This window comes from Pelodiscus sinensis, chromosome 4 (assembly GCF_049634645.1).
Source record: "Pelodiscus sinensis isolate JC-2024 chromosome 4, ASM4963464v1, whole genome shotgun sequence".
Classification (NCBI taxonomy): Eukaryota; Metazoa; Chordata; order Testudines; family Trionychidae; genus Pelodiscus; species Pelodiscus sinensis.
In genome coordinates, this window is record NC_134714.1 from 88398120 (window position 1) to 88423407 (window position 25288).

Genomic DNA, 25288 nt, shown 5'->3' on the forward strand with positions numbered 1-25288 from the left:
TTCCCTATTTTAGCCTCTGATCCCACCACATTTTCACTGGCATTTGTTATATTAGATATCCAATTGCTACTAAACTTTTTTGGTGAAAACTGAAATAAAAAAGTCATTTAGCACTTTTGCCATTTCCATATTTCCTGTTATTGATCCCTCTTTCTCCTTCATTGGGGAACAGGCCTACCCTTTTCTTGGTCTACCTCTTTCTTCTAATGTATTTTCTTGTTACTCTTTATGTGTCTAGCAAATTTGATCTTCCTTTGTGCTTTGGCCTTTCTAGTTTTGTCTCTACCTACTTGAATTATTTTTAATATTCATCTTTTGCAATTTGACCGAGTTTCCACTTTCGGTAGAAATCTCTTTTGACTTTCAAATCATTGAAATTTTCCTGGGTAATCCAGAGTGGTCTCTTATCATACTTTCTATCTTTCCTACGAAGTGGAATAGTTTGCTTTTTTACCCTTAGTAATATCTCTTTGAAAAATTGCCAGTTCTCTTGAACTGTTTTCCCCCTTAGACTTGTTTCCCAGGGGATCTTATCTAAAACTCCTTGAGTTTGCTACAGTCTGCCTTCTTAAAATCCATTATCTTTATTGTGTTATTTTCCCTCGTACCATTCCAGAGACTCATGAACTTTACCATTTCACCATCGCTTTCACCCAAGCTGCCTTCCATTCTCAGATTCTCAGCCTATTCCTCCTTCTTTGTCAAAATCAAATCTAGAACAGCCTTCCCCGTAGTAGCTTTCTCCACCTTCTGAAATAAAAACTGCAAAATAATCAAGGCTGTATTGGCAATTTTGAGTGTAGTTGCAGGAAATGGTTTTCACAGAATTTTACTAAAAAGAGATACAGAAACAAGTCACCAAAAGACATTTGATTTAAATAACGTCAAACCTTAATAGAGTTGCTGTGTGTAAAAGGAGAAAGTTCATCAGGCTTCTTCAGTTTCCCTAGCCTAAGAACCAACATCTTCATTTTCACTTTGTCATAGATCATTGAGATGATGTAAAAACTGCATGTGTCTGGCTAATAATTTACAAGAGAGGGCCTTGGAGTCTATTTCAGTTGAAGTCAATGTTATTTTGCCATTTTGAGCATAAAATAAATGACTAATTGCTAGATTCATGTGAAAAATTAAAAAAATCTTAAAAGTGAATTAAAATATATATAACATTTTTCTTTTCTAAATTCAATATTATTTTCCCAAGTTTAGTTCATGTAAAATAGACAGTTCACATACTGTGATGAACAAGTGGAAAATGATTACTGAAGAAGGGGAATCTGGTGTTATAGTGGGTCAGAAATGAATCAACGTAACATTGTTGCAAAAAAAAATCTTTCTGGAATTTATTAGCAGGAGTGTTCTAAACATGATCCAAGAAGTAATTCTTCCACTCTACTCAGCATTAAGAAGGCCTCACTTGGAGTGTAGTGTCATGTTCTGGTCTTCGTATTTCCAAAAAGATGTGGACTAATTGGAAAAAAGTCCAGAGGAGAGCAACAAAAATGATTAAACATCTAGAAAACATGATCTATAAGGCAAGAATGAAAAATAAGGTTTATTTAGTCTAGAGAAGACTGAAGGGGGACATAGTCTTCAAATACATAAAAAGTTGTTATAAAGAGGAGGGTGATAAGCTGTCCTCCTTAATCACTGAAGATAGGATAAGAAATACTGGGCTTAAATTGCAGAAAAGGAGAATTAGGAAACTTTTCTTCATGTCTAACCTAACTGTAAGGATAGTTAAGTATTGGAATAAACTACCTAGGGAGGTTGTGGAATTTCTGTCACTGGGGGGGCTTTAAGACAAAGGTTAGACAAAATACTGGTCAGGAATGGTTCTGATAATACTCCAAGTGTGGGGAACCTATGGACCGGGGGTTGGCTCTAGCCCCTGGCTTGCCTGGAGCTGGCCCCCAAAGTTTGGAGATCTCTCCTCCCCAGTATCAGGGAGCCAGTGCTAGTTCTCCAGCCCTGTGCCCCTTCCCCCCACAACCTCACCTTGTGGAACTGGAGCACCAGCACCAGCTCCCTGCTATGGAGGGAGGGAACCCCGAGCCTCCCAGGCTGGAGTCAGACAAACTAGTGCTGGTTCCAACACATTGGCTCTGCCAGACTGGGAAGGAAGGGGAGAAAAAAGTGACTGTACAAATGACAACTTTTACTGCATGCATTCAGAATTATCCTTTCCTTTAAAGGCTGAAGAGTTTTCTGCTCTTTTCTACTGCTAACTCTGCAGAAAACCCCCCAATAAAATATTGTGATCTGTATCCTATTTTCTTTTGTGCATAATCAACAGAATAGTTTGCCAAGTTCCAATACACATCTTATGTGTATGCAACCTTGTTAACATAAGTGGGTCTATGCAAGTGTCATGGAGTGCATATTTGTTACTGATTGTGCACAGTAGGAAAGAACCCAGCTTGATTCTAAGATCTCAGATTTAGGTGAAAGGATTGGCAGTGAGCGGCGGGGAGGAACTATATTTTAGATAATGAAAATCTGAAATTTATAATATATTTGATATTGAAATTGTTGAGTCATTAACATGAAACACCACAATTTTATAGTCACTTCTCTGAGAGTAGATATGCAATTTATATTTGGTGGAGAGACAGAAAATGGTCTAGTCTTCAGTATGCATATTTATAGATAACTTCATAGTCTGTGTATGTACATTGCAGAATTATGACCATTCACTGAGTGCATTGTGTGTTATGAGATTGGAAAAGTTTTCCGCATGCCTGCCTAAAACTTTCCCTTATGCCCCACCCTACAAAGTAAATGATAAAAATATTAATAGAAAATATTTCAAAACTATAAGACCTGGTACCACTTAGCAGCTTGTGTAGATAAAGGGCTTCTTTCCAGCTAATCTTCTTTTCATTCCTTCCATCTCTACAGAATGGTTATTAACATAAATGTAGATGGCAACTGTTCTGGAATGGGGAGGGAAAGGAACAACTGGGTGGGAGGAGGAAAGTTACAAAACCAGTAGACCTGACAAAAACAACTCTGAATAAATACTGCTAATGGGGCTTCCAGCTCCCGAGAGTCTCCTAAAGGTCACATGGGGGAGTTACTGAGAATAAACCAGAAATTTAAAAATAACTATAATTCCCCTCTAGTTTAGAAGAACTCATTATAGCATCATAATTTCCCACAGACTTTAACATAGTGAGATACTCCTTTTTAAATATACTTCTGTTGTAGGGGGATTCCTCTTCAGACATTCTAGTGTGTTATTACAGAGTTACTATCTGGCAGCCAAAAAGGGTCCTATGAGAAAACAACTACTGTGACATGGCCTTGTGAGGTCTCTCTCTTCTCATTCTCCCTTCTCTTTGGAACTGGAAGAAAATGCAAATTCTGGGTGTTCAGCACTTCTCAGAATTTGAGTAATTTTGCGATAGTTTCCTTCTATTCTATAAAGATTCTTATGTCATGTTCATCACCATATTAGTCTGAACTTCTTCCAAAAGGTCAAGCAGCGACGTGACTAACATCCATCACATGTTTGCTCTCTCATCCTGTCCCACAGGGAGGAGTGTGTTCAGCAGAATGTTTATTATGGAATTTATTTTTATTACATACACATTGCTATATGTTTATATTAGTGAAAGGCTAGGTCAAAGAACTGTGCCTTGCTCTGAGAGCAGAAGGTTGTGAGGTCCTCAATTCTTGTGGGAGTTCATTCCACAGACTTGAAAAATTCTGGCTCCTACACAGATTAGGTTTATCCTGAATGTAGAAAGTACCATTGTGCCAGAGGAACATTGTTGTCCAACACAGTCTTCATCCTTGAAGCAATCTTTTAGATATCATGGGCCTAAGCCATTGCCACCTTAAAAGTAAGGATTGAGACCTTGAACCTGATGTGATACTCAATGGGAAGCCTGTGCAGAGCACAGGGTTAATGAGATCACAGCAGCCTATACTTCTGAGGAGATGCTTTGCAGTGCTTTATATTAGTTAGTTTCCTAAGGTTTATCACATTGCTATATTTCAGCTGGAAAGTGAGAAAGGTATCAATAAGTGAGACCAGGTCACTGTTCACCAGGATGGGGTGGAGCTCCTAGCTAACTAGAGATGGTAGAAAAGCATTATTCACCAGTTGCTGCTACAGGGGAGTTTCATGTCCATTGATGAAGGAATCCAGAAGCAGTCCTAAGGTACAGATTGCGTTGATCGTGAGTGGGTATGTACCTTCAATCAAAGGACCTAGTATCTCATCATATTTGTTTATTTCATAGGAGTAGCCATGTGAGTCTGTTTCAGCAAAAAACAACAAGGAGGGTTGTGGCATTTCAGGGCACGTCTACACAGCACCCTTATGATACATCTAGATTGCAGCTTCTTTCAAAAGAAAGCATCCACACCTCAAAACCATATAAAAAAAAGATCTGCTTTTTTGAAAGAGACCATCCTGACTGCATGAACACTCTCTCAAAAGAAAGCCCTGATTGCTATTTACAGAATGGCCATCAGGGCACCTGTGCATTTTTCGATTGCTTCTTCTTTCAAAAAATGTCCCTGTTCTGCATCCACACACGTCTTTTTTTCAAAAAAGGTGTTCTTCCTTGTAATTTGAGGTTTACCAATGTCGAAACCCCTCCTGCATTCTTTCAATTTAATTTTGAAAGAACACAATTGCAGTGTGGATGCAGGTGAAGTTTTTTTTTTAAAGGGCAGGTTTTTTTGAAAAAATGATGTAGTTTAGACATATTCTTATCTTGGAAAAAAACTATGCAATTTGTGCTACGTAAATTGAGTAGCTTATTTTGAATGTATTTTGAAACACTCACTATTCTGAGACATCCCTTAACCCTCATGGAATGAGGGTTACAGGGATGCCAGAATAGCACACCCATTATTTCAAAATCTATTTCAAAATAACAGGCGCATGTAAAAAATGTGGAATAGCTATTTTGGGATACCTCCAGTATCCCAAAACAGCTCCGCTGTCTAGATGGACCCATAAAGACTAACAAATTTATTTGGGCATAAGCTTTTGTGGGCTGGGGCCACATCTGATAAAATGGGCCCCATCCCACAAAAGCTTATGCCCAAATAAATGTGTTAGTCTTTAAGGTGCCACAGGAATCCTCATTGTATTTGTTAGTGTTTCTCTTGGTTAGCTTTAATCCATTTGGGATGTTTCTTCCTCTAGAAGGATTCAATCTTCAGGAGCTAAAGACTCCTCAAACTTTGCCTGTGTAATCTGGTCATATTAAGGTGCAATTAGAACTGATACAAGAAAAAGAAGATGGACAAAGTCGTTCAGGAAACATGCTAAATAAGCTGGTTCTGGCTGGAGCTATGAGAAGCGTTGTTTTGGTTCACAAGTTAAATGAACTAGAACCAAACCAAAACATATGTGATTCCCTCTGCCTTGAATCTCTCTCAAACACACCCTAAACTCTCAGCAAAATGTATATGAGGAAAGGATAGGCAGCGTGAGCTGGTGCATCGGACTTGGGAGTTGAACTCCCGGAGCCTGTGTTCCCTTCCTGGCTCTGTCACTGACTTTCTGTTTGACCTTTGGCAAATCACTTTTGTTCTCTCTACCTGTCTTTCCTCTCATATGTCTTCTCTGTTTATATTCCAGCCTCATTGGGGCAAGAAGGGTCTGTTCCTGTTTTTTATGCAGGGTGCATCACAATGAGACTGATCTTACTTGAGGCGTCTACAAAATACTGCAATACAAGTATACCATGTCAGACTAATTGGCCCAGTATCCTGTCTCTGACAATGGCCAATGCAAGATGCTGCACGGGGAATGGACAGAACATGGCAATTTTGAGTGATCCATGTCCTATCCTCAAATCCCAGCTTCTGGCAATTGGAGGTTTAGGAACACACAATTGGAGGTTTAGGGGCTGTGTCTCTAATCTAGTGGCTAATAGTCAATGATGGACTTGTCTTCCACAGATGTATGTACTTCTTGGCTTTAACCACATCCCACTACAATGAGTTCTAAAGGATGAGTGTGCATTGTGAGACGAAGTGCTCCCTATTGTTTTTGTACTTGCTGCCTTTTAATTTCATTGGGCACTCCCAGGTTCTTGTGTTAGTCAAAGAGGTAAATAAACATTTCCCTATACACTTTTCCATGCCATTCTTAACTGATGGATCTCCATCTCTCTCCCCAGTCATCTCATTTCTCAGTTGAACTGTCCCAGTCTTATCTGACCTCACAGAGAGGCTGTTCCACACTTTTAATAATGTTTGTTGCTCTGCTCTGCATCTTTTCCAATTCTAATTCATCTTTTTGAAATAAGGTGACCAGAATGCAGGATTCAAGGTGTAGTGTACCCTGGATGTATGGAGTGACATATTTTCTGGTTTTTGATGTATTCCATTCTTAATGGTTCTTAACATTGTTGGCTTTTTAGAGTGCTGGTGGACATTGAGCTGATGTTTTCAGGAAACTATCCAGGATGCTCCCAGTTCTTTCTTAAGAGATAACGCTAATTTTGCATGAGAATTCGGCGTATGTTTTCCAATATACATTAATTAGCATTGAATTTCATCTACCGTTTTGTTGCCAAGTTACTCAATTTAATAAGATCCCTTTTATTAACTCTTATTAACAATGGTTATAGCTCTGGACTAGGACTCACAACAACTGGGTTCAATACCCAGCTCAATTTCAGACTGTGTATGTGACCTCTGTAAAATAGGCATAATATTTCCTTTCTCCATCTTGCCCAGATAGATTATTACACTCCTGTGGGCAGGGTTGATGGTATGTACAGCAACTAGTATACTGGAACTTCAGCTGGGACCATTATGTGTTAACATAATGCAAAATGAATAATAATAGTACCCTTGATGAAGATACAAAGTTTTGCATGGTTTCTATGCAAACCATCACAATTTGCATTATTTCTATTCCAAGGCCATAAATTCAGTGTAGGTTTTCTCGGAACAGTTCAGATTTTCTTGAAAGAGCTGCTAACTTGTGAATAGTTTAGTAAGTCTGAGATGTTGCTTTAGTTGGTAATCAAACTGGAAAGTAAATAAGCTTTGTCTGGTTTCCTATTTTATCAGCATTTGTCAGACAAACAAAACAACAACAACCAAAACCCACCCTCTATTCTGACTATATGTCAAGTACAGGTAGAGTACTCTTCTGTTCTAGCACAAGAATTCCTCAAGGCAAATTCTGAAGTTCCTAGTTAGAATTAAGAAAAAATAGAATTAAGCTTTAAAACTCAGCCACAACTCTTAAGGATTATTGCATTTGACTCTTATTGCCTAAGCTTAAAGATGGCATCAATATTGTGTAAGTAGCTGTGTAACTAAAAGGAGATGTTGACTTTTTTGAGAACTCAATCTATAAATATAGTGGGATGATTCCTTACACAATCTATCCCATCCGTCATGAGCAAAATGCAGACTCATGACTTCTTCGGCAACACTCCAGAAAGTCTAACAAAAATACCCTGTGCAGACAAATATAATAGGTCTGATTTTAACTGGAAATTCAGGTAGTAGATTATTTTTCAATCTTACATTTCTACTATACTTTAGAAATTACTCTTGGGGTAAGTCTAGACGGGCGGGTTTTTCTTCGCCGTGTCCAGGGAACATGTTTGCTCTGCCACCTTTTTTTGTGGAAGAGCAAACACGCTCTAGATAGGGCCAAATGGTGGAAAAACCTCTTCCAGAAAAGCAATTTGTGTAGCTTTTTCCGATAAAAGAGTGTAGTCTAGACCTACCCTTGATCTCTCACTGCTAGAAAGAGTTTTGCTTTGAAGTGCATTTTCCATGGAACAGCAAAATATGTATAGTGTTTCCTTTATGAAAAAGGACTGTACAGCTAGGTTTGCAAAATGTTTTAACTGAATGATTAGCTTTACTCCTTGCCCTGCCACAGACTTGATACTAAAATTGAAATACAGTATTGGGTAATACTCTTCATTCTCTGATTCAATTTTCATACTACAGTGTGCTAGTATATTAAGGAAGACTGGATGAACATGGCCATGTTCATCCTTGGTGTAAGTCCATTGATTTTAGCTGAGTTGCCCTAGAAATGAGTTTGACACAATATTTTTATCTCCTTTCATTTGCTAAAGTAGATGCAGACTGTAAATCCTAAAATAGGATTTGCTACTTACAAGTGCCATGTAATTTATAAGATTCAGTAAACAATGATGTTAAAGTCCATGATACATAGAGTGCTACAATGACTCATTTTGCTTATATCACTGAGTGCTCCTACAGTATTGTTTTCATTAATTCCAGCTAATCATTCTAAAACTGTGTTAGTATAAAAACAGTATCTATGTGATCACTATTGAATTCAGCCTGCCACCCAATTTATCTACAAAACTCTGACCAAGTAGTCAAGTCTCTATTTGTGTATAGTCAGTGGTGCATACATAATGGTTTTTTTGCTCTCTAATCAGTTATGCTATTAAAATGGGTGTATCAGGATAAAGTCTTTTCATGCTATTATTTCTTGTACTGACAGAGCTCCTTTCTTTTGTAGAAATGGATTATGAACTTCACTGAAGATGCCAATACTCATTATAGAAGAATTTGTGTAGACTGAGTGTATGAACTGATATTGCAAAATAGATGCCACGTTTAGAAATATTACTCTTAAAGTAAAAGGGATAAAATCTAGTGATGAAGGAACAGAACTGGAAGTCAGCAGATCTGGATTCTGTTCCTCATCATGCCACTTCTAAAGAAAAAAAGTCTGTCCTGGATATCTCTATTTATGTGTTAGGGATAATGTGCACCTACTTATTAGGAAGATCAATTACATTATGATACCTTGGCAGGAACTGTTCTTCCATCTGGGACCTCTAGGCACTATCACACAGCAAAGATAATAAAGTAACTAAACTTGGAAAAATACCTTGAGAATATTGGTTTGTTGCTCCTATCAGCTGTATTGTTTTCATTCTTAATTCCAGCTAATCATTCTAAAACTGTGTTAGTATAAAACCCAGTATCCTGCCAACTTCAATATTATACAGAGATTTAAAGAGATCTATATTTGATTGAGCCTTTTCATGATTTTCTATGATCAGAAATTTAGGAGCTTGATGGTTATATTAAAATAGATATATAGGGCCTGTTTTTTTAAAGAATAATCTAATTACACTGCATATACCAATATACAGCACATTCTTTGACTATACCAGACATATGCAGACTTCTAAATGCATTACACTGTATACTATGTCACCATTATAAAGTCTACCAAAGAGAAAAAATTTCCTATTAAAAACATACTTGTTCCCCCTCATGTTGCTTGTTCCATATTAGTAGCAATACCTGTAGTTCCAGTCATCCACAAGTTTTCTTTGTAAAACCCTGGTTTTCAAAAGTATATAAACTTTACCAGAACTTAAACTGTTTGGGTTGAAATGTCATATATGCTAGGTATCTACTTAAGACCATTTTTTGGTAGAGTGTCAGCTAAAACAGTTCAGCTGTTGAAAAGTAGGTTATGAGAAAATATGTTTTGCCATATTCAAAAAAAACTTATAAAGATTTCATTGAGACATTTTAGTGCCACCATACTTTGGAGCTGGAAATTGAAACTGGAAATTAAAGACCATCATAATGGACCCACACAAGGGAGCTGCATTTAGATTTCACAGGAGACATTAAACCTAATTTTTCATAGGACATGATCTATGAAGGAAGACTAAAAGAACTGGGATTGTTTAGTTTGGAAAGAAGAAGACTGAGAGCAGTCTTCAGATATCTAAAAGGGTGTCACAAGGAGGAAGGAGACAAATTGTTCTCCTTGGCCTCTGAGGATAGGACAAGAGGGAATGGGCTTAAACTGCAGCAAGGAAGGTTTAGGTTGGACATTAGGAAAAACTTCCTAACTGTCAGGGTGGTTAAACACTGGAATAAATTGCCTAGAGAGGTTGTGGAATCTCCATCTCTAGAGATATTTAAGAGCAGGTTAGATAGACATCTATCAGGGATGGTCTAGTTGGTATTGGGTCCTGCTGTGAGGGCAGGGGACTGGACTTGATGACCTCTTAAGGTCACTTCCAGTTCTAGTATTCTATGATTCTAACTTTAATGTTCTTATAGTATTATGTGATAGAAATGTAGCTGTGTTAGTCTGGGGTAGCTGAAGTATTAAGTTTATAGTATTAAGCTTATAGTATTAAGCACTTAAAATGTCAATGTCCTTTTTAGTTAAAATGAATATCAAATTCATTTAAAAGATTTCTTAAACCATTAAAAGTTCTCTCTTACAATACAGAAGTTTCATGTGCTATACCCATGGGCTTGACCTAGCAAACCTTTATTCACATGAACGAATTTTACTTTCACAAGTAGCAACACTCAAGCAAATTTGCACAACCAGGCATTTTGGAACTACATACCTGAAAGGAGATATTTCTAGCTTTATCCTGTATTGTGCAGGACTAGGTCAGATTAGGTGATCATAACAATCCCTTCTAGTTTAAAAATCTATAATACATACAAAGAAGTGTATTCTTCAGATAAATAGAACCTTCCGAAGTGGAACAGGTGCATGTGTTCAAGGATGTAGTGAGAAGGCAGGACAAGAAAGCGAAGTACTGCTCTAGTCTTAGGGTGCGTCTACACAGCACCCTAAACTTGAAATAAGATACACAATTTGAGCTACACAAATTGTGTTTCTTATCTCAAATCTATTTGGAAATTGTTTATTTTGAAATTTGGAGCATCTACACAGTACCAAATTTTGAAATAACATGCTATTTTGATAGAAATGTAGCCATGTTAGTCTGGTGTAGATGAAACAAAATACAGGACTATGTAGCACTTTAAAGACTAACAAGATGGTTTATTAGATGATGAGCTTTCGTGGGCCAGACCCACTTCCTCAGATCAAATAGTGGAAGAAAATTGTCACAACCATATATACCAAAGGATACAATTAAAAAAAATGAACACATATGAAAAGGACAAATCACATTTCAGAACAAAAGCGGGATGGGAGGGGAAGGTAAATGTCTGTGAGCTAATGATATTAGAGGTGATAATTGCGGAAGCTATCTTTGTAATGGGTAAGATAACTAGATCCTTTATTCAGAATCAGGTGTAAAGTGTCGAATTTTAGCATGAATAACAGTTCAGAGGATTCCCTTTCAAGAGCAGTCTTAAAAGGTTTTTGAAGCAGGATGCAGGTAATTAAGTCATTGAGACAATGTCCTTTCTGGTTGAAAGGGCAAGAAACTGTTTTTTCTTTGTGATCCTGTCTAAAATCTGTTTTGTGGGCATTGAGGCATCCCTTATCTCTCGTGCAACAAGGTTTACCAAGATGGCGAAATAGTGTGCCCATTTTTTTGCAAAATATTTTGAAATAACAGGTGGCTTGTGTAGACGTGGGGTAGCTATAGCTGTGCAGTGTGGACGTACCCTTAGTTTCAACTTTATACAGCTATGTCCAAATCCTGTTTTAGGTCAAAGTACTTAAGAAGTTACAGTCCAAACCCAGTTCCTGCTTGTTCAGGTTACAAAAACCACTACAGGACTGTCAGCTTCTTCATAATGACCAGCACCTGGTTTCATGGGTGTTTTATCATTTATTTCAACTGGAGCATGATGGAATTGTAAAGGAAGACTAGCAATAATAAGGGTGGTGCAGATGATGACCAAGATTCTCTGGTTGACTTGTGTGTCAAAATTGCATGACACTTATGGCACGTTAGCCAGTGGAAGTGGTTCATTAATAGTACATTCACATACCAGAAAAAACAAAATACTACTGAAAGGCTTTTAAATGAAAATAATTCTTAGGCAACAATAATGAATAGATTAGCCTAATTTACCTTGTAAATACTGACCGTCTATTTTTCTAAAGAAGAAAAAAATGTTAAAATGTTTGCATTACTCACCCCTTAGAATTATGTTCATTGGGCACAGTACCACAAAGTACATAATTGTATGCTGACCTGTTTTAAAAAAACACACACTAGGACTTTCTAAGCAAATCTATACATTGAGTGAGGGGAGTAAAGCATTCAATGGTCTTCTAAGATCATATTAATGTTTTAAGTACATAATCTATGTAAAAAAAGACAGTTGGTAAATTCATGAGGACTTTCATATCCATAACAGTGACAGGATCAGCAGAACAATGAATAGAAACTTTGCAGTCCCTTTGTCATATTATCATTTAATTTCTAGAAGCATTTCCTGAGGAATGTCATTAAAACCTCAGTAATGTGGATAAACTAGTATTGCCCTGTCAACTGTGAGGAAATTTATTTTTAGGAGATGGTACTAAACTGGAGAGAGATTTTAACAGTACCAAGGAGTTTGAACGTAATACAAATGTATAAAGTTTTCCTTACAAATCTCCCCAAATAAGCAGATTTCTGCTGATTTCCTGTTTAATTACAAACCATATATATTTATCACTTCTGGGTAGAACATTCTATACTTTAGGTAGATGGTTCAACTTCCTCCCATTAATAACCTTTTGAGGCATATCTAACATTATAATCCTTTAAATTCAAAACAGAAAAATGTAAATTTAATTAGTAAACTACATCTCCACCAACATTCAATAATTCATGATTTAATAAAAACTTGATTGAACAGTCTGTTTAGAAACAGTCATTAGTTACCTCAACTGAATCATTTGGTACAGAAAATATGGAAAAACAGTTCTTTCTTGCCTTTTAAAGGTAAGCTAATTCGTAGTGAGCGCAATTTTGTGTGATTTTTTTTCTTTTTTGCAGACCCAGTCAAGAATTCAGAGACACTAAATCCTCCACCTTAATTTGTGTTTGATTGGGGTTTTCAACAGTGCCTCAGGAAATACAGTATCAGAAGGGTAGCCATGTTAGTCTGGATCTGCAAAAGTGACAAGGAGTCCTGTGGTACCATAGGGTGTGTCTACACTACAGCATTATTTCGAAATATCCTATTTCAATAGTTAATTCGAAATAAGTTATTTTGAAATAACATGTCTACACACAAAATGCATTTCAAAATAGCGTTGTGTGGTGGGTGTGTGGGGGGGGGAAGAAATGGAAGGGGGAGCAGGAGTGGGAGGATGAGTGATAGCTGGGGCGGCAGCAGGGGCTGGAACAGCAGCAGGCACCAGACTCTGCACCAGGGTCTGCAGGTGGTTGCAGATGGCACGTCCCTGGTCAAGCAGCTCCCGCAAGCTCTCCTACCGCAGCTGCAGGTCTTCTTGCACCCAGTGCTCCTGGCTGCGGACCTGCCTTTGCAGTAACTCCAGGTGCTGCCGCTGGTACTCCTCTGGTTCCGGGTGAGCCTGCTGGCTTGGGTGTGGGAGGATGTCCTGGGCGGGGTGGTGCGCCCTGAACTCGCAGCTGGTGCAGCTGTGGAGAAACCAGAGAGGTGGTCAGTTATCCCTGGGGACACAGTGGGTAAAGCTCAACCCCCCTCTGCAAGGTGAGGACAGCAGGTCTCCGCACCATAATGTCCTGCTATCCCCAGGAGTGTGAGCTGGCCCGGGACTGCACCCATGCCCCTGTACTGTATATAGGGTGGGGAAAAGGTGAGATGTGCCCTGCCTCTGCATAGAGGGGGCCTTTGGAGGGAGGGCATTGTTCAGTGTCCCTCCCTGTGGTCAGGAGCATGTCATGTGCCTTTATACATACATGCATATGGGTATCAGGCCATGGCCCCGTATGGCAGCCAGCTGGGGCCACATGCCCCAGCTGGCACGGCACATGCACAGGCTGCTGCATGATCCGTGGTGAGCAAGGCCTACACGCACGGTCCCGGGGTTCCCTCGTTCCACCCTCCCTCCCCCTGCCCCACATAAGGGGACAGTGATGGTACTCACATGTCGAGGCTTCCTCTGCCTCGGAAGACAGCGGTGACATGGCTGCTGTTATGGCTCAGGGGACCTGGGTGCTTGGTACGCCCCCTCCAGGCTCCTGTGATTCCTGGCCATCCTCCTCCTCCTCCTCCATGCCCTGGTCAGGGCCCTCTACCCTGGGGTTGATTACTACCTGTGGGCCACGGACCGTCCGGGCTCCCCAGGATTTGGTCCAGGGTGTCAAAATACGGCAAGGGGTCTGGGTCTGACCCTGGTTGGGAACTGTCCCCTGTGGCCCTGGCATAGGCCTGCTGCAGCTTCTTTATCTTCATGCGCACCTGCTCCTGGATGCGCATGTGGCCTTTTGTGGCCAGGCTGTCAGCCATCCTTCTGTAGACGGCCACATTCCTGCATCTAGTGCAGAGATCATGGATGTTGGATTTAATAAAAACTTGATCAATGAGGTCCATGATCTCCACACTGGACCAGGAAGGCGCCTGCTTTTTGCTGCCAGACTGCTCCTGGGGAGCGGTGGAGGCTGGCTGGTACTGGCTGGCTGGTTCATGCTGGCACTTGGATTGGGGCAGCGCCTTCAGGCTCTGGGCTGGCAGGCCTAGACCTGGCACAGGCCCTGTGGCCAAACTGAGTCTACCCCTTTAAGGGCTGCGGGGTTTTGGGGGGGAGCAGAGGAGTTTTCCTGGTTTGCCCCAGAGTAGCCACCAGGGCACTCTGGGAAGGGCTGGAGGCCCCCTATTCTGAAATAACAGTCTACACAGCACTTATTTTGATTTAGCTATTTCGAATTTGGTGTTATTCCTCGTAGAATGAAGTTTACCAAATTCGAAATAAGTGCTCCGCTATTTCAAATTTATTTTGAAATAGTGGTTTGGCTGTGTAGATGCTAGGAAAGTTAATTCGAAAGGCTTTCTTTCTTGACAGATCCCCTCTAGACTGGCTTTTTTTTTGTGGACAAAGTGCGAGTGGGCAAAAATGGTGGCCATTTTTATGCAAATTAAGCACAGGATATTTAAATCCCCACTTCATTTGCAATGTTGACCTGCCTAATCAGCATCCCTCTGCCAACAGAGGGATGCAGTCTAGACATACACTTGGACGCGTTGCTGTGAGCCTGGTTGCACTTTCTACAGGCTGCCATCCAGGAGGTCCATTGAGGGGCTGTCCGTATCCAGGAGGCCCTGTGGGACAGCTTCCACCCTGAGGAGTACTAAAAGACTCCATGCTCTGCCCCACTGGGGGCTTGTGCCTCATTCCTCCCTCACGTCCTTCCACTTACCCTCCACCCCTCACCCTCCTTCTTGATGTAAAATAAAATACACATTTTTTAATAAACACAAACTGTCTTTATTTAACAAAACTGGGGGAGGGGAGATGAAACTCTGGTGGGACTGGGGAAAGGAGGCAGGAGAGGGGAGGAGAGAAGGGGGGAGAGGGGAGGGAGAAACCTGGGACGGGGAAGCAAGGGGAAGAAGGGGGAGGGGAAGCTCAGGGTTCAGGGTTGGGGGTCTCGCCAGACCAACTTGATTGTCATGCAAACCTGCTCCTGGGTTCACATCTGGCCTTTGGTGGCCAGGCTGGCAGCTATCCTGCCGTAGACGGCCGCATTCCTCCATCTAGTGCGGAGATCATGGATGTTGGGGGCATCCCCCCAAACCTGAATAAGGTCCATGATTTCCACTCTGGACCAGGAAGGTGCCCGCCTTCTCCAGCCCCTGGCAGGCTCCTGGGAGCTGGCATACTGTTCCTGGGGAGCAGTGGAGGGCTGGCTGCTAGTCGCTTGCTAGGTCATGTTTTGGGGCCACTGGGTCGGGGCACTGACTGCTGGCTCTGGGCTGACAGGCTTGGAGCTGGCACAGGCACAGTGGCCAGAGTCAACCTCTTTAAGGGCTCTGGGGAGGGGAGGAAGGGAGTGGAGTGTTCTTGTTTGAGGCTGGAGTGGCCACTAGGGCACCCTGGGAAGGCTGAAGGCCCCCTATTTTAAAATAAGTGTCTTCACAGCACTTATTTTGAAATAGCTATTTCGAATTTGGCATTATTCCTCGTAGAATGAGGTTTACCAAATTTTAAATAAACGCTCTGCTATTTCAAATTTATTTTGAAATAGCGATTTGGCTGTATAGACACCAGGAAAGTTATTTCGAAATAACTTTGCTGCGTAGACATACCTTATAGACTAACAGATGTATTGGAGCATAAGCTTTCATAGGCAAAGACCCACTTCATCAGATGCATGTAGTGGAAATTTCCAGAGGCAGGTATAAATATGCAGGCCAGAATAAGGTTAGAGATAACGAGCTTAATTCAGTCATGGTGGATGATCTAGCAGCTGATCTGGAGGTGTGAACACCAAGAGATGAGAAACTGCTTTTGTAGTTGGCTAGCCATTCACAGTCTTTATTTAATCCTAAACTGATGGTGTCAAATTTGCAGATGAACTGTAGCTCAGCAGTTTTTCTTTGAAGTCTTGTCTTGATTTTTTTGCTGCAGGATGGCTACCTTTAAATCTGCTACTGTTTATCCACGGAGATTAAAGAGTTCTTCTACAGGTTTTTGTATATTACCATTCCTAATATCTGATTTGTGTCCATTTATTCTTTTGCGTAGGGACTGTCCAGTTTGGCCGATGCATATAGCAGAGGGGCATTGCTGGCACAAGATGGCATATACAGGCAGTCCCCGGGTTACGTACAAGATAGGAACTGTAGGTTTGTTCTTAAGTTGAATTTGTATGTAAGTCAGAACTGGTACATATTGTACCCCAGGTGTCCCCGATTCAGCCGCTGCTGAAACTGACCAGCGGCTGACTACAGAAAGCCCGAGGCAGAGCTGCTTTGCCCCGGGCTTCCTGGAATCAGCCGCTGATCAGTTTCAGAAGCAGCTGACTTGGGGACACCTGGGGTAGAGCAGCTGGGGTGCTGCCAGGTTGGTCCAGATTCCCAGGCGTCCAGATTCAGCCACTGTTGAAACTGATCAGCAGCGGCTGAATCGGACACTCCTGGGGCAGAGCAGCTGGAGTGCTGCTGGGTTGGTCTGGTAGCACTGACCCTTGGGGCAGTGGGACCAACCCGGCAGCACCCCAGCTGCTCTTGGGGACGCCTGGGGCAGAGCAGCTGGGGTGCTGCTGGGTTGGTCCCGCAGCACCGCTCCTCGGCAAGAAAAGCCTGGTCTGCTGGGGGGGAGGGGGAACTAGCTGCGTCCCGCCCCCCCCCCAGCAGACCAGGGAGACGCGGAGCGGCTTTTCTCACCGCGGAGGACGCGGGCGGCGGGACCGCCATGGCGCGTCTCAGCAGTCTGCTGCGGGGGGGGGGGGGGGGGACACAGGTAGTTTGGGGTTCCCTCACCCTGTTCTTAAGTAGGGATCCGACATAAGTCGGATCCACGTAACCCGGGGACTGCCTGTATTACATTGGTAGATGTGCAGGTGAATGAGTCAGTGAAGAGAAAAGCATTTGTGCAGTATAAGTTGATGGTTTTTATGAGTGAAAACTAAATGTAGCATGTTTGGAAAAGAGGCAGTAGAAAATATCCCTATATTTCAACTAGACTTGATTTTTTGCATATTTATGGACTTCATATTTTTGCAATTCAGTGAAGCTCTGAGCACACACATACAAATCAATATAGACCAAATCCTGCTGATCTTAAGTCAGGCAAAACTGCCATTGATTCTAGTGGGAGCTCAGTTAAAGTGAATGAGAGATTTATCAGTGAGATCTGGTCCTGGAGTCACATTTTATTTGTCCTTGCCATCTTCATTATGGCAATTTAGAACTTAACTTGAACAGACTGATGAAAGACAGCATGCCATCAAAAGAAAGGCTGGCCCAAATTCTCTTTGGCTGCGTCTAGATTGGCATGATTTTGCGCAAAAGCAGACGCTTTTACGCAAAATCTTGCCGCCTGTCTACACTGGCCACGAGTATTTGCACAAGAACACTGACTTTGTAATGTACAAAATCAGTGGTTCTTGTGCAAATACTCTGACGCACCCGCTCAAGGATAAGCCCTCTTGTGCAAGTATTGTTGCGCAAGAGGGCCAGTGTAGACAACAACATTAATTTCTTGCACAAGAAAGCCCGATGGCTAAAATGGCCATCGGCGCTTTCTTGTGCAAGAGAGCATCTACACTGGCGTGGATGCTTTTGCGCAAAAGCAAATCTTTTGCACAAAGGCATGTGCCAGTATAGACGCTCTCTTGCGCAAATACTTTTAACAGAAAAACTTTTCCGTTAAAAGTACTTGAGCAAAATCATGCCAGTCTAGACGCAGCCTTTGAGTGTTCTTTCTACATTTCATATGTCAGGTCAATTGGTGCTTACCTTTCTCACGGAAGTAGTCAGACTGATTCTAATGGGATTACTGATGGGAGTAATAAGTAGTAATTGGCTCATCTTTGTCCTCTGGCCGCATTTTGTATAAATGTATGTCATCCTTTTTCAAGCATTATGCTTCTGCACCCTATCAAGGAACCTAGTATTAAAGCACATTAAGAACAATTATTTCCATTGCATTTGGCAACCTTGTTGGCAGTCTTAGAAGAGAGGCTAAGGATACTGAGCCACTGTTGCAAACCTAGCCTTAGAGTGCAATTCTTTATACACAGAGCTAATACAGAAGGAGATACAGCAATAGAGATGTAAGCCCAGGGCTGGCCTTACCATGAGGCAAACTAAGGTGGCTGCCTCAAGTGCCAGACTGTGGAGGTGGGGGGAGAGGGGCGCCACTAGGACCCAGAGTGTAGAAAATTGTGTCTGCTACTGGTGTATATGTATTCTCTCTGCTCTAGATGCACAGAGATGGTGGAGTGCCATGAGAGGAGTAGAACAGAAAGAAGGCAGAATTTAGACCTTTCAAAGTTTTGGCCCAAGCAAGGAGGCATGGGGGTATCATTTGAGCTCCCCGCCTCAGGTGCCAAAATGTTGTGGGCTGGCCCTGTGTAAGCCCTTGATGGTACTTCTTGTACACAGGATATTCTATCCCAAAGTTCAAGCCTTATAATATGGTATGACCATATTGAGATGGATATTTTTCTGTCCTTTTAGCTGCTCTGTGTCTGTGCATGGTCACCAATGTCAAGAGTATCATCAGTGACTACTGGCCAACCTCGATTAGCTCAGACATGGGTCATTTCATATTTTGTTGTGTAACTTTTTCTTGGAATACACACAGTAGATCTCATGAGACCTTTGAGATTTTTATTATTTCCCAGTTTCAGAGAGATCAGAAACACTGAAATATGTTTCCCTGAAGTATTTTGGAATCTTCATTTACAAGAAATACCTGGCAGTGCAGAGATGTGCAAAAATTAACACAAATGAACTGAAAGGTTAACTGCACTCATTTGAAGCTTAAAGTGTGAGGTTTGTTTTTGGTTCAAGATTGGACCCAAACTTGTATCTACTTACATTTGATTAAAAAAAATCCTCAGTTACTTTGAATAATAAAGAGATAGTGGCTGGAAGCTCTCAGACAAAACAGTGATTGAAATCAAGGAAATAATTAGTGAGCAAAACTGAGTGAGGACTTGAGGATTCTACTTAGAATAATGCCTAAATAAATACAGTAGCTTGTGTATAATGTTACCCATGCAGGTAGTCCAATGGGATAGTCATAACCATGTACACTAAAAGCCCTGCTATCCAGGATGCTGGGAGGATGGGGAGTGCCAGTTAATCAAATATTCTGGTTTACTGAGAAGTTATACTCATCAATTAAATGCCCATTTAAAAATAATTAGAATACAAGAAAATAAAGTATACAGGTATTCACTAATTCAGTAGTAGTACTGCATAGTAGAGTGATTGGTTTCTTCAAGAACTTAGACGTACACAGGTAATGTTTTCTAGATTGTAGTTTCTCTTATGACACTACATATTAATGCCTGGTGCATGTTCAGATTATCAAAAATACGCTTAGCACTAAGGCTTTATCTACACTGCCAGCTGAAGAAAAACTCATGTTGTACACAAAGTTGCTTAACATCCTCTACCACAGAAAGACAAAAGTCTTGCCTCTTGGCTCATTGTCCGCAGGAATGCTCTTCTGATGACAATGTGAACCCTGCTTATGGGGGTGGAAGTATTTTGTCAGCTAAAGGGTGGACAAACAATTTATACTGTCCAACATTTATGGACACAGCTGTGGTGCTAAAAGTTGTGCAGTGTAGCTAAAATTAGCTTTCTTTGATGAGTCAGAAGGCACTTCAGGATCTTGCAGTGGATCAGGGTCCTCATTATCAAGATCAATTGTCAATATAGATGGAGAAGGTGTAGGAGATTGTGTCAGTATAGATTCTGCCTAATGATATACCCTAGAACCTGCTTTTTTGGATAAATCCCTGATTTCAGCTTGCTTGTCTTCTGCCTCTTGCATAAAAGCAGAGTGCAGAATATGCAATTGCATAATGTGCTGGGCAGTCCTGGGTATACTAGTCCTGGTTACCAGACTGAAGATTTGTATTTGGAAATATCAGAAATGCTGGTTAATTGAGCTTTCCGGCTAAATGAGTGTCGATAACAGAGCTTTTACTGAATATAACTTTAATGTTTGTAGGAGTGGCACCTCACTTTTTACCATTATGTTAATTCAACTCATTACTTTTTATGCCTTATTTGCCTGAGTCTTTAATGAGATCAGACAGATCAGTTTCATTTTCTGGCTATATTCAGTTTCACTCTCTGGTTTTCACTCTCAATAAATATCCTGATCCAGGAAAGCTCTTAACCACTTGCTTAAAGTTAAGCACAAGTTTAAAGGCTTGGCTAAATCAGGACCTACGCTGTAGAGACTTCAAATACCCCAAAGAGGGAAATACTTTAATTTTAAACAAACTTTTTCTCTATGCACACAGTTTAAAATTCCTACCATCCTAGAGTCTATTTACAGTTCAGATGAATCCTAGAGTCTATTTACAGTTCCAATTAATCAGTTGAAGGCTTAAATACTTGTTTACATTTTACCACGATTACCTCTGCCACTTTATTGTCTCCTTTTCCCTAAATGTGTCACACTCTGTATCCTTCCATTAAACACAGTAACATCATAGATTAACTATGTTCTTTTGATAATAAACATGATATAAATATAATATTTGTAATAGTCTCCCTCTTTTGCAATAGTAGTCTTCCCACAGTGGGTTCCCTGCAGTACAGTCTCCTGGAAGTAAGTTAAATATAGATGAATTTACTATTGCAGTCACTCCAGAACGTAGACAAAAATGTCTCTCAGGAATATTGACATGAGGAAGATTCAGTAGATCTAGATTTACACTGAGGATAAGAGGATTTTTGATTGCTCCAAGGGAATCAGTTGGAAAAACAGGATATTATTTGCATAACCATTTTCAAAATGACTGGCAGTTTTCCTTCATGAGGGTAAAGCAAACTTCCTGCCAAAGATAATAGCTTAGCAACCTTTTGTGGTAACTGAATCACCAGCAACAGAAATATTTACACTGTGTTTTTATGGCACTTTAAGACTTAACTACCTAGAAGACTGAAGGAGCTGTTCTGTGGTTCTAAAAATGGAAACCATGCAGAGGGCCTGTAAAGAAAAAAATGAACTCACTTTTTAGAAATATGTATAGTGATTACAAAAGAAAGCTTTGGCATTCAGTGCCATCTCTCAGACTCCAATGCTTTATTCTTTGTAAGATGCAGTTTGTAAATTTGTTTGAATGTTTAAAATACTCTTTCTATTGAATATTATCAGAGGTCAGAATTTTCAACTGATATCTGGTATAACAATTACATTCTATTCTGCATATAAGCAAAGACCTGTAACCTAGCAAAGATTACGTTTTTTAATCTAACCACTGCCATGACTATATGAAAAAAGGAAAACTGCAAAAAAATCTGAAAAAGCAATGTGCATTTGATAGCAAGTAAAAATGAAGAGGTTTAGGCTTACAGGAAAAACAAGAATATTTACAGATCAGTGTCTTGAGCACCACCAGGACATTACATTTCTTACATACCACTAATGGCTTTTGCTAGAATACCTAGATTAATACACAGATTTATACTTCACATTTCTAACTTCACGCAGAAAAATGATAAATGCACACAAAAACAAAATATCCACATTTAGGGGATTACAAGCTCTCCAATGACAGGTCGCATGCCCCATTTGCCATAAAGCATATGAGTTATGCATATTCAAAAACACATTTCCAACAGAAATATGAGGGCACACCATCACACTTAGATTACACACACATAATTTATACTGCAGAAATAATGCATACATACAACTAGTCATCCTAATTTAAGGACAGGTTGTGAAACACTCCTTTTGCCCCCTCATGCCTCCTCCCAACACACACACACACACACACACACACACACACACACATGAGAAATTACACAGAAGCCTAAAGACAGTGAAATAATGTGTGTGATTGGCTCCTACAGAAGAAAATATACCTCTCAAGGAAGTGCTTAAATATTAAGACATGCTAAAGCAGGGCTACTCAACACGCAGCCCATGGGCTGCATGTGGCCCGCAGCCTGCGGTGCAGTTTGGGTTTACATGGGGCTCGACATGCGGACTTTGAACATGGCCTGCACTGGGAACATGTTCCACAATGTGAGACATCTCCCAGTCAGGGTGAGCACTGAAAGACGCAAGCAGACAGGCTGGCTGGAACAGACGGGTACAGGGTGTCAGTGTTTCTAGCCCTCAGGGCTGAGGTGCTGGTAGCACTGAGACATTGTGGGAAGGGCTTTGTATTCATGCCCATCAGTGTGAAAGAAGCTATTTGCATATATTTGCATACATATTTGTATGTATATGCAACCACACTTAAGTTGCGGCTCTCGGCATGTGCTGTATCATGTGGTACCCAGGGTTTCCAAAGTTGAGTAGCTCTCTACTAAAGTATTCTCCTCAATAGGGCTAAATTTAAGTATATGCTTAAGTGTTTTCCTTAAATTGGGGCCTATATGAAGAAGAGATTTTGCAATCTGAGTCTTAAAGTGTAGTGATTTAGTTACTACTAAAATGTCAATATTTACCAACAGCTTCCCACAGAACTTTATCAGAGACCCTGAAGTTCTTCCTATTCTGAGAAAAGAAATGTGATGTTATCTCAGATACTAGCTGTGTTCAGTGAGGGCAAATGCTGATTTGACTGCTGATCAGCACATGACAACAGTAATATATAAGTGCCTTACTGAGATTCATAGCATCTCTCTTGCATACAAGTGAAGGGCTTGAAAATACAGCTCTTGTGCATCATATGACTTCTCTTAGGATGTGTCTACACAGCAGGGGTCAATTTGAAACTATGCAAATTGAGCTATGTCAATTGTGTAGCTTATTTTGAAATAACTTATTTCGTAATTGGTAGCATCTACACAGCACTTATTTTGAAATAGAGCACTCTTCCTATGACTTCCCTTACGCCCCGTATAATAAGGGTTACAGGAGTTGGACTAAGAAGTCCTTGACAGTATTTTGACATTATTTCAAAATACTGAGTTATTTTGCTGTGTAGACGTGCTCTTAGTCATAGTTGTGGGTAAACTGGCTTTAACTCAATTTTCAGAGAGTTGTTCCATACTGTGGTGATCAATGTTTTGCTTAGATGAAGGCTTTGCTACCCTCCAGTGGAAGAGGGTTGGGAGCTAATCACAAAAAGGAAAGCTGAAATCCTAAACCCATTATTCATGGGGCTAGTATAAAAATGGTTTGTAATTTAAAAGTAAATATCTAATCAGCTTTGACCTTGAGCACCAAATGCTGTGTTACACAAATATTCGATCCCATGTTGAAATTCAAATTCCATTGGTATTTTGTAAAGAAACATTTTTCTTTGGCTGCAGATCTCAGTGTTGGACAGTGTTTTAACTACTTTTTTTTCTCCTGTGCCATTAGTGTAATTAAATCAAAAGAGCTAGATGGAGAAAGATCGTGATATTATACAATCTCCATGCTACCCCCATAGATACTTCCCTCTCTGGAAATACAGCACTTGCAAGACCTAAGTTTCCCAGTGGATATTCATATTAAGACTCCAATCACCCAGACACTTATGTGCAGTGCTTATAATGGAAATATGGTTCTCTCACTGAATCTCAGATAGGATGCTAAGTGGAGGCAAATCCAGATAATCTGGGCAGGAATTAATAATTTTCAGAAAGGAGATCAAGCATGAGCTTGGAGAAAAATGCATGTTCCTGTTATCTCAGGCCAAAGGAAACAAATTATCTTATTATCACTGTATGTGTATAAAGGCATTTAGTACAATATGCTAACAGAGTGCTGTGTTCGTCGCTCAGCAACAAGGCAGAGTGGTTGTCCTGTCTTGTTTAATTCAGCCTTGATCTTAACTTATCCTTGTGAGAGACTGTGTGAGTGGGTGGAAGAAATCAAATCCAGATTTGTTTACTAGGCCTCTCCATCATGGCAACATTTACTGATAACGTGAAAAAGGTGGCAATGGCTCCCAAGCTTATTGTCTCAGATGTATGAGGGTGTCAAGGGAGGAATCTTTCCTCATGGGCAGAAAAACTTTTCCACCAATAAGGACTAGGCTGGAGTGTTACATCCAGTTCTGGGTGCCACCTTTCAGGAAAGATGTGGATAAATTGGAGGAAATCCAGAGAGAAGCAACAAAAATAAATGTAAAGAGGTCTAGAAAACATGATATATGAAAAAAGGGTTTTTTTTTTAATGGGTGTATTGCGTCTGTAGAAGAGAAGGGACATGTAACAGTTTCAAGCACATAAAAGATCATTACAAGGAGAAGGGAAAAAATTGTTCTACTTACCCTCTGGGGATAGGACAAAAAGCAATGGTCTTAAATTGAGGCAAATGAAGTTTAAGTTAGCCATTAGGAAAAACTTCCTAACTATCAGGGTGGTTAAGCACTGGAACTAATTGCTTAGGGAAATTATAGAATCTCCATCATTGGAGGTTTTTAGGTCCAGGTTAGGCAAACACCTGTCAGGAATGGTCTAGTACAGAAGACTGAACTAGATAACCTTCCAGTCCTACAGTATGCTATGATAGCCCTCTGACTCCAATAGCTTTTATGGCCCTGATGTGTCACCCACATTCCCCCCTCTCCTGATGCTTCCACAAGGGTTTTACATAACATTCACAGATTAAAATGACTGAGTAATTTAAGACTTAACTCATGCTAGGATTTCCAGATTAGGTTTGCAGACATAAGTGGTTGGATAAGCTTCTTTTATTCCTTGGATGGGTCACTGGCAGGAGAGATCAAACATGGGACCTTTGGATCTGAAAGCATGATCCTCCACTGCTCAGTTAAACAAACCAGTTCTCGTAGCCAAAGCTGGAGTAGTTTCATCCATGTCCATATACAACTCAGCCACCACTAATAGGAAACAGCACCACAATGAGCATGTGTAAGTGTTCAGACAAATAAGGGCAACATTTGGAAACCTGGCTGATTGAAGTTAAACTTAAAAAACAACAAATAGTCAGTTAGCACTTTATAGACTCACAAAACATGTTTTGTGAGTCTTT

General features: G+C 40.6%; 1 long non-coding RNA gene across 2 annotated transcripts; it reads right to left on the reverse strand.

Moving 5' to 3' along the window:
- Positions 1-1233: 1233 nt before the first annotated feature.
- LOC112545864 (uncharacterized) lies at positions 1234-21341 on the reverse strand. Of its 2 annotated transcripts, XR_012903213.1 has the most exons (4): positions 21279-21341; positions 18112-18262; positions 1999-2113; positions 1234-1528 (listed from the first exon to the last, which is right to left on the reverse strand). It is a non-coding gene; the product is annotated as an uncharacterized LOC112545864 (long non-coding RNA). The 2 variants fall into 2 exon arrangements; XR_012903214.1 differs by lacking the exon at positions 1999-2113.
- Positions 21342-25288: the final 3947 nt, after the last annotated feature.